At 32.4% G+C, this 10108-nt stretch overlaps 1 protein-coding gene across 2 annotated transcripts in view; it reads left to right on the top strand.

The window, feature by feature from the left end:
* The window catches only part of LOC119829879 (CD63 antigen-like), a 72730-nt gene that overhangs the window by 25385 nt on the left and 37237 nt on the right, over positions 1 to 10108 (top strand). For both annotated transcript variants that reach the window (XM_038352579.1, XM_038352578.1), the window contains exon 2: positions 9998 to 10080. The gene's annotated coding sequence lies outside the window, so the exon portion shown is untranslated. The remainder of the gene's footprint in view (positions 1 to 9997; positions 10081 to 10108) is intronic.

Genomic DNA, 10108 nt, shown 5'->3' with positions numbered 1-10108 from the left:
AACGGCTTGACCGATTCTTATGAAATTTTGTGTGCATATCGGGTATGTTTGAGAATCGGCTAACATTTATTTTTCATATCTCGAAATGATCAGAGTAAGGCAGAACAGCGTTTGCCGGGTGCAGCTAGTGTACATATAATTTGTTTTCATACCGCACAACAGAAAGAATCAACAGAATTTGTACAAATATGTGAAATACAATTTTAATTTGTTCTGTTAGAAATGTTTAAATTAGAAAAGAATAAATGAAATGCACACGCTTACATATTGTCCTATCTCAAATTTTATTTTTCAATCGACTTCAAAAAAAAGTTTGAGGTTATCAATTTGACTGTACTTATTCTTTTATGTTTTCACCTCGTAAATTTTAACTGATTTTTATGATTTGTTTCTATTTGAAAGCTAGTGAATGCCAAGTCCCACTTAAATTTGGTTCCGGTAATTTTAAACCGTTTTAGGTTTTTGTTAAAAAAATATCGTTTTGATGCCTAATTAAGCGACCAAATTTTGACTGACCCCCTGCTAGGACACAGGCTTCCTATGAGGTCATAAACCATGCTGGCTAAGTGCGAGTTGGCAGATATCACATACCGTCGAATTTTTGATTCTCAGACATACCGGTTGAGGAAACTGATGTTTCCCTTCACCGTTTCGAGCAGTGGTGATGTTATCCACATTATACATTCAAATATTTTTTTATGAATTACACAATTTGAAAAACCTTCATCTCAAAAGTTTTCAAAAATAGAATTGCCTAAACACAAAGCAAATCGCCATTATCTGATAAGACAATAGACGAACTATCGATTTTGCACTTCGCTCTAAATTGATAGTGAATCGTGTGAATCAACTTGAACTCGAATGAATGTCTGAGCCTTAGTTGAAATACACTTGGATTTATTATGAACGAGTGAATTCATCACAAACATATTTGTTTTCTAGCTATAATTGGAGGAGCTATTAAATTAAATCAGAGCAGTAATTTATTTAATTAAAGAAGGAATAAAAACGACTACGTTGGTCAGTCATAATTAAACGTTTAATATATTAAGATAAATTTAATTATTTTATTGAGTATTCTTCGTATATTATAATACCGGCATTAAAACTATAATTGATTTATATATAATGGGATAAGAAATTATGACGTATACTAAGAATGATACAATTTTTATGTTTGTTAATTTTATAGCTAAAACGAATCTAGTTTTTAGTTTGAAAATTGTGTAAAATATTTTAGACATGGTCATAGTTATTACATGTTATTAAAAGGAAAATAACAAAAAAATTGTATTTGCGAGAGCGTAGAATTTTTATATGTTTACATTCGAATAATACAAAAATGTATCCACAATATCACGTTGACCATAAAACTTTGTACGTTCTCGTTCAACTATTTATATTTAGTCCATGGTAAAACGTAATTTACGTAAGTATGTCTTCATGAATTCCTAATGACCAATAGTTTCAGACTTGGACAGAAATACAAATAGATAGAAGATACATAATATAAAAGCAATCGCGTAAGTTGAATGTACCATTCAGTGGTTAGGTCGACAAACTTACGGCAAAATGTTGTTTGGTGAGAAGAATATCGATTCGATATTATCTAAGGCGAAGGTGGGCCTTTAGTTGAGTGTGTAAAGCCTTATTGGGCGCATTTTACTTATACTTCATTTGATTGAAAGATTATATCTTAATAAAATTACAAAAAAATGCATGAAAAATCGAATGGTTATAGATTGATAATAGTATATAGCAGGTTTATGTATGTAAGTATACAAGGTGTTCCACATGTGGTGTACTATTCTCAAAGGCACTTATAGTTTCCCATATGATAACGTAATAAATAATCATACAACAAAACGACGTTACAAACTGTATTTTTATATCACTAACTTCGCGCAGCCGAGATTTACCACTCCGTTAATGCAGTCAGTAATGTAAGCGTGAGCACGGGTTGCAAAGGTCGGTGGGTTGTCAATATGAACATATAAGGTTGTAAGAATTTATTGAATATTTGCCGCTGTCAGGGGGTCAATGTGTTGTCCACTGAAAATCAGGGGAGGGTCTAAGTTCCTTTAATGGGCTTAGACTTTAATATATTGAGTGGATCTCCTTTTATACTAGGTTAATTAAGCGTTTTTTATATCAAATTATTTTTATGACTTTACCTGGTATAAATAAATATATTTTTTTATTTCTTTCTTTTAGAAAAATGCGTCATGGATTTTATAAGTATTCTTACGTAATACGCGTACGTAAAACTATAAGTAACATTGAGCATAGTTGATCACATTCGGGAGACCCTGTGTAATATGTATGTGTATATAACATAAAGCGAAAACGACTTTTTATCATTTATTACTTTATATAACTCTAAGTTTGCGGATTTCATCGTGATGCGTACATACGTAACCGTATAAGACAGCGCCCGCCACTACAAGTTTAGCGGCAAAACCCACGCCGATTTACTTATTCATGCATCTATGATTCCTCGGAGGGAGAGTATTGCTCCTGCCTCGAGGCCGTCATCAACGCAACACGTTGGGAGGGTTTTATTAAATTTTATATCGCTCCTGGATGTAGCGCGCTTTTAAATTCCATTTATAAAATGTTGTTGAATATCCGTAAACGGTTTTTATATTTCTAATCTTCAAGTCGTTTAATTTCAAATGCAATGGGTTTTGCCATTACAGACACCGTTTTTATGTAAGTGACTTAAGTGCAAAATGTGATTTTGTCAAAGTGCATTCACTTATATTTCACTATAAATATATTATATATGAGATAAAAATAAGCCATGGATTCAACAAAGCTTTTCTGGGGTTCATTTGGCACGGTGAAAAGTTTACACCACATTAATTCGTGATGCGGTTCTTGGCCCGTAGCCACTGCGCTACGTTCAATCGGAATTTCAAATGAAAAGTCATTTTTCTGATATAATTTTAGCGTGTGTCATTTGAGTCATGCAAAGGATTTAATTATAGAAATAAACGTATACAGAGCATTCATATAAAAATTTTATGCAAATTACTTTTATTTTATTATCTTTGTTTAAAATAAAATACTTTGAACACATGCGCTACATGAATAGAAGTCTTCAAAGGAAACCTCGAGCTCAACCTAAGAAAGATACCGAACAAACGATGTGCATATTTTAGATTCAATTTGCACCCTCAACTGAGAGAAGTACACCCAATGGTGGCTCTCATAAATCTTAGTTCTTTGTGTACAAAGAACAAATTGTAGAATTTGTGTTTTGACTCAGGAAGGTTAGTAGAAGATACGTTACATATCTATACGTTTTTAATGTAGATGTAATTTATTTCATTAAAGTAAAAGGGAAAATTATTTAACATGACCATAAAATTATTGTTATAAATGTTGTTTTTTAAGAATCCAGCATACAATTAGTAAAACCTTGGTAGGTTGTAAGCAAGGACTTTATCGTCCTTGCTTACGACATCACGCACGCAAAGCAAAGTTTGAGGGTGAAGCGACAGGGATGCGGGTTGGCTCGCTGCCAAAATTCGTTCGGCGTGAGCCTTAACCGCATCCAATTCTTACTACATTCGTCATTTTCATTCTTCTCTAATTATGGCTAGAGTGCTGCTTTATGAATGTGTATTGATGTACATATACTCAGAGTATGACGATATATTTCGAAAGGACGATTGTCAAGCGGAATTATTTTACCTCCCTTGCATAAAGAAATATTGTAAAGCGGAGAATATACACAGATTATCATATTTAAGACGTATTCTCTAATATAATATAACAGAATATTAAAATAATCTATGTTTAGAGAAAAGCTGATTAGATTGACTCAAATGGCTTAATTGTAGCAGCGTAGAAGCGTAAAAAAACGAAGCACATTAATATTGCTGCTTTGTCCACATCCCGATTAGGTGGTTAGGTTAGGTTAGGTTATTACTTTAAATCTCACTATAGCTTCAGACTTTATATAAAATGGAAAAATTTCGCCTATATCAGTAACTGATAATCGTAGATGAGAATAGATAGAGAATAATATTTATATTTGAAAATGTTTGTTTTTGAAAAGGAGTCATTTTGGATTGAGTTCTATCATTATTTACCTGAATTTTGATGTAGGAGACATACTGGCGCTAAAATATTGCCATATGTAGGTAATCGACATTGACCCGATGTCACTCCAAAAGTAGGTTAGGGGAGTGTTGATGACGCCTTACGATAGTTCTGCACCTGAACGTTCATACCTACGTACCTCATAAATTGTCAATGAAAGAAGTGTCTCTCAATCTCAACTAGAACTGCGGAAACATTTGTAAAATTTTTGGGATATTACCCCCAATTTTTTACTTAAACAGTCACGATATAGATAGTGTTAACTGTCCTTTTTGAGTGTCTGCAAACAATTACAATTTTTGCCTAACATTAATTCTGTACAGAAAGCTTTCTTTTTATATAAATTTTACATTATCGCACCTACAAAAAATAAAAGCTTTTGAGCGGTCCAAAAATTATTTATTGTTTTGTATACACATATGTGACACGTATACTTATATTATTTTTTTTTCGAATTTAAAGACCGTCACCATAACGGTTAAGTTATACCTAGCCTAATATTATGTTATCTGTGCTAACATACTTATGCCGCATTTCATAAAGAGCTCAAAGGATCCAAAAAGACCAGGAAATTGAAGTAGCAATCATTTAAAAAATTTTATGGTATAGGTAGTAAACGCCACATTAATGAAAGATATTCGAACAATTCGGCACAAGAATTACAATATGGAAATAGTTTTGATAACCACAAAGGTGTGAGCTTGAAATAGAGTTGAATGCAAAATGTATTTCGAAACGGCGCTGTGAAAACATTTCATTCGCAGTATTTGTGTGTAGATTTCTCATGTGCCAAAACAATATACAAGTAACTATCTTGTTACATGTTCAGCATTTTCATATTATAGATACGTTGTTTATTTCTTTGTTGGGTTAATAAACTGTGAATTGTATTAGAATGCATACTAATGGATTTTATAGTTATAAAGCATAAGGATCAAATTAAAGCTTATGTTATAAATTCTCATGTTCGAATGAATATTGTTTTGATTTTGTTATTTAATCGACGATTTATATTTATACGACGTAGGCGTATTTTTTTTGCTTATGATAATTGTTGCACTGTTGGTTAGTCCCATTTTAAAATTTGGTGAAGTACTTCCTTCCAGAATTCACGGAGATCTTTTTTGTGGAAAATAGTTATTCATGACAAAACAAATGTTCATGGGCGGTGGTAGCGCTTAACATCAGGCGAATCACCTGCCCCATTGTCGACGATGACATTAAAAAAAAAAACTTTCAATACAAGTACTATATAGGGTATATATACTTACTTAAATAATTCATTCAATGTCGAATTGAGATTTAAACAATATTTTATTTAATTTATTCAATGTTTGTTATACACCGATTTAAAATAGTTATTGCTAGATATATCATTACTAAAAGTAATTAGCTTAAAGCAGTATACTTTAGTTGAAATATTATTATATGTATTTTTAAAGGAAGTCTGAAATTGTCATACTACGGCGCACTTACATTACAGATTTAACACACCATAAAACATTAAATATTGAATATATAGCAAATAACAAATAAGCAGTTAAATATGTAAAAAATTAACAACAAAGTACGAAGCATAAAACCAAGCGTTCAAAGACATGCCCAGCTTAAATGCATTCTAGAAAAATCGTACTTAAAAACTTAGTCAAAAGTCTCCTGGTCTTAACAGCGTTTGTCGTAAACGACATTGTTTTAATCTGTAACTTATTTCTTTCTAATTAGTAGAAATAAATTATACTCAACTTTTCCAACTCCTTCTATAGGACTGATTTCATAAAAAGCTGTTTTCATACATTACAAAGGCAACTTAACTATAGCTAACTCTAACTTGGGTAAATGTGGTCTAACAAAATAGATGAAAGTAAAAATGTTTTTTACCGTCGCCTAAATAATACATACATATGTTTCTTAAGATTATCGTATACAATTAAATAAGTTTTTATGTATGACACTAAGTTATGTGTTTGTAAATTACGAGGTTAAATAAATGACTCATTTATTTAATGACATAAGATATCATATAGGAAAAGATAAAAACACATTCTACTACCAAACCAAGTTTTTAATATAAAAATTTTAAAGAGCCTTGCGACTTTTAATTCATCATACGAGCGCTTAAGTATGGCAGTATAAGCTTAGTTAAAGCTTAAAGTTTTAAATAAAAACATACTCCTAAATTAAAAAGTACTGATGTGATGGAGCCTCAAGTCTCCTCGACACGTGAGATATGAAACCGAGTAAATCCACTGAGTGTGCAGTTAGCGCTATCCGAACCATGACAGTTTTGCAAATGGCTGCCCGACAGCGTCCACAGGGAATATTAATTTGCGTTTTTCCCACTTAAATTACGGTAAAGTGAATTGTGCTGACTACCGATCTATGATTTCTATTATATGTCCCTTTTGTGTTAGAAGATTTGTAATTTGTTACTTTGGTGGCAATTGTGATTAGAAGTTCAATCTTTTCAATTTATCTTCAAGTTCTTCTTACCTCTTGTATTATATTTAATTCCATTCACGACTAAACAAGCAACGTATGATTTTGAAGAAAAATTGTTCAAGTACCAGTCGTATTCGCGACACCAAGGGTTTCGTACAAATAAGCTAAAGGGTAACTGCAAAAAACATTGTCAATCATCCAATATACGACCGTGGCAACCTTTTTTAAGCTTGAATTTTTTAATATTTGCTGTTGTAGCTACCTAAATATTACGGTTCACGTACAGTCTGGTAACAGACAGACATAGAGACAGATAGACAGTGAAATCGTATTACTAGGGTTTAATCCTTCGAGTAAGACACCCTAAAAATGTCGTCGATATTTATTTACTATTCGATGCAAGTAGCTGTAGATACATAAGCTAATTAATAGTTGTATTATATTCACCTAATGTAAGCAGAATAAAATTCTTTTAACCGCTATGCTAGCTCATGTTTTTCAGCAAAGTCACTAATAATAAGCAATCGCGAGGGGAGCGAATCGTTTCTTCATTATAGAAAGGGGCATTCAAGGATACAAAAGCCAGTGACAGACGGGATTCAATGAAACACATTAGAGAATATAAACACGCTAAATAATCGTAAAAACGCTATAAAACTGTTCGACTAATAAGTATACTTTCCAATTAACGACGTCTGTTTGTGACTGACGATTGTTACAGTCTGAAATGTAAGTGTCACAAAGGGTCGAGTACACTTTTATGACAAATGAATGTAGGTCTTGGGTGCATTTAGTTTTTTCGATATGGCGTTGAACTCGTCGTGACACTTTGAAAATGAGTTTTACGCTGTAAAAAATGACTGTCACTTTGTCGTCGGACAAGATCTAATCTGTGAATTCTAGATTCTAGTAAATGTTAATGGGACAAATTATTCTGTCAGTAACTTAAATCAACTCGGAGATAGATGATAAAGGCCGTTCGAGGGGGTTTGTTTACTGTTTCCTTGAAAAACCGTATCCCTTTTGTAACTTATTATTAGCTCATGCCTTTATATGCATTTAATGCAAAGTTAAAGACTTTGGTCTTAATGAAAGCGTTAATCTCAGATCGATTTCAAAAATGCTTTCAACGTTGCATATGTACCTGATCTCTGAATGTTATATATGTATATAGATACATACTAGCTGTGACCCGCGGTTGAAACCGCGTAAGCGTGCTGCGTAACCGTATCCCGTAGGAATATCGGTAATATAAAAAGTGCCTATGTGTTATTTCAGTTGTCCAGCTATCTACGAAGCAAAATAGTATTATTATTCATCAATAGATGTCAGGAAAAAAAAACACGAATAAAACACGAATATGACATTATTTCAGTTGTCCAGCTATCTACGAAGCAAAATAGCATTATTATTCACCAATAGATGTCAGGAAAAAAAAAAACACGAATAAAACACGAATATGACATTTTCTAAAAAAAATTCCTAGCTAGATCGATTTATCGCCCCCGAAACCCCCTGTATACTAAATTTCATGAAAATCGTTGGAGCCTATTCCGAGATTCCAATTCTTGTAATTATATATATATATATTTTTCAAGAATTGCTCGTTTAAAGGTATAAGATATATACATATAATAGAAAAATTAATGTACCTATTCATTACGCCTATATAAATATGCATCTCAAATCTAAAAAAATACATAGTCCAGTCATTTTGTAGTTTTACCTAAGAGTTGTGAAAAACAAAAACGTTTTTGGCAGTTTTTGATATGCTTTCTTAAAATTTTCATCATTTCCACTCGCGGTGTGGTGGACATTGGAAAAATTACGTCTTGAAGAGAAAACATTTTATAGCACAAAAGATATCGACTAAGAACTGTGACAATATCTCTTGTAGAGAACTCTTTATAACAAATATGTCGTATGTACTGAGGATGATGAAATGAGAGAAAAATCCCAACAACATCTAATGTGATAATTTTCTCCGCAATGTGTTTTTACTTGATAACGAAGCATTTCTTACTCGGAAAAAAAGATATCGTCAGAAAATCAGCTCTATGATGCGATTTTTCGAATATGGCGACGCGAGCGAAAATATACGTGATGGAAAAGTCGCAATTCGAATAGAGAACGTCTCAAATATCAACAATTTTAGTTTTTTAAGTAGATGTCTCCAATAACATAAGTATTAAATAGATTTCCATAATAGAATAATTGTTTAAGTTTAGTTATTAGTAGCAGTAATAATTTTTAAATCAATGTGAAATGTTACCTATATTATAAAATCACGTATAAAAGGTAACTGAAATAGCTCCGTCATGAACAAATTAGCGATATATCGGACGCAATAGGTCTGCAGCGGATATCTGGCAGGGCGGGCAGGCGACGTCCGGCAGGATTAACCCCACTTCATTACAGAGTTATATTTAGAGTATTGACCGTTCGTGCCTGTCTCGACTTATATTAACGAAGCCTTTCGCGTCAATAGCGCTTCTATTGCTGGGCTAAATTTAGCTCTAAATCGTATTTCAGCCAAGCTTTTGATTTGCTTTGGTTTAGTTATGTTTAGCATAACCCCTGTGACATTCAAATCTGAATACCAGCTATTTCGATCGCATAATACTTGTCTTTGTGTGAAAAATTAAAACGGTAAATATAAAAAAAAAAACTGTCACATTTATATACCTAACCTACAAGTTAAAAGTTCAATTCCAATGACAACCCGTCGACGACCGCAAGGTATGACAGGTTGGATTAAAAATGTACGATGAAATGGCTCCCAAGCCAAGTTAACCTGTTCATCGTTTATTTTTTATTCAGTGACATTTTACGTTTTCATTCGTAACTGTTTTTTATTTTTCAGTCTATGCGGAAGTGAAATATTGAATTAATTTTGCTAACTATTCAAAATGTCTTAAGGATATGATTGATCCAATATTCAAATTCCATTTCATTCTATATGATTCATTCTATAAACCTTTTTAAAAGATTGATAAAAAAGAAGAAAGAGCTTAGCTTTGTAACTTTTGTGACGTCATATACGAACTATGGAAAGGTAAAGTCAGCATAAACTTAAAGGTGTGTAAATTCAAATGTGTATTACGTGCACATATGTTTGGCAAGTTTCAGCACCGGATGTTGTATAAGGTTGCGTGCGTTAAGCTGCGGAAAAGGCGTTACAATATTTCCTTTGATTTAATGCGACCGTTTAAGGTCTTGATCTTTTCGAAGTGTTACACAATACTGCTAAGTTTATTCAGTAATATCTAATAATAAAAATAAATAAATTAGAATACAATCAATATTCTGTGTTTTATCTTATACTTCCGTGCCCGTCTTGGTCTTTTATAATGATGTATTCCGTCTTTAACGAGGCAAAATCAAATAACAATGACGTTCTTTTAACATTGTTTCAGTATGAAAATATAATTGTGTTTTATTTTTTCAGGTTGCAGCAACTTTAATTATACTACTGGCACAACATAATGAAGTTTAATCATTTTCGAATTGAAGGAAATACCTATTTGAAAGGTAAGAATTTGCTAAATAGGTATATACC

The sequence above is a fragment of the Zerene cesonia genome, chromosome 11 (genome assembly GCF_012273895.1).
Source record: "Zerene cesonia ecotype Mississippi chromosome 11, Zerene_cesonia_1.1, whole genome shotgun sequence".
NCBI classification, from domain to species: Eukaryota; Metazoa; Arthropoda; class Insecta; order Lepidoptera; family Pieridae; genus Zerene; species Zerene cesonia.
The sequence above is the reverse complement of the archived record's forward strand: the minus strand, read 5'-3'. Positions and strand labels throughout refer to the sequence as shown.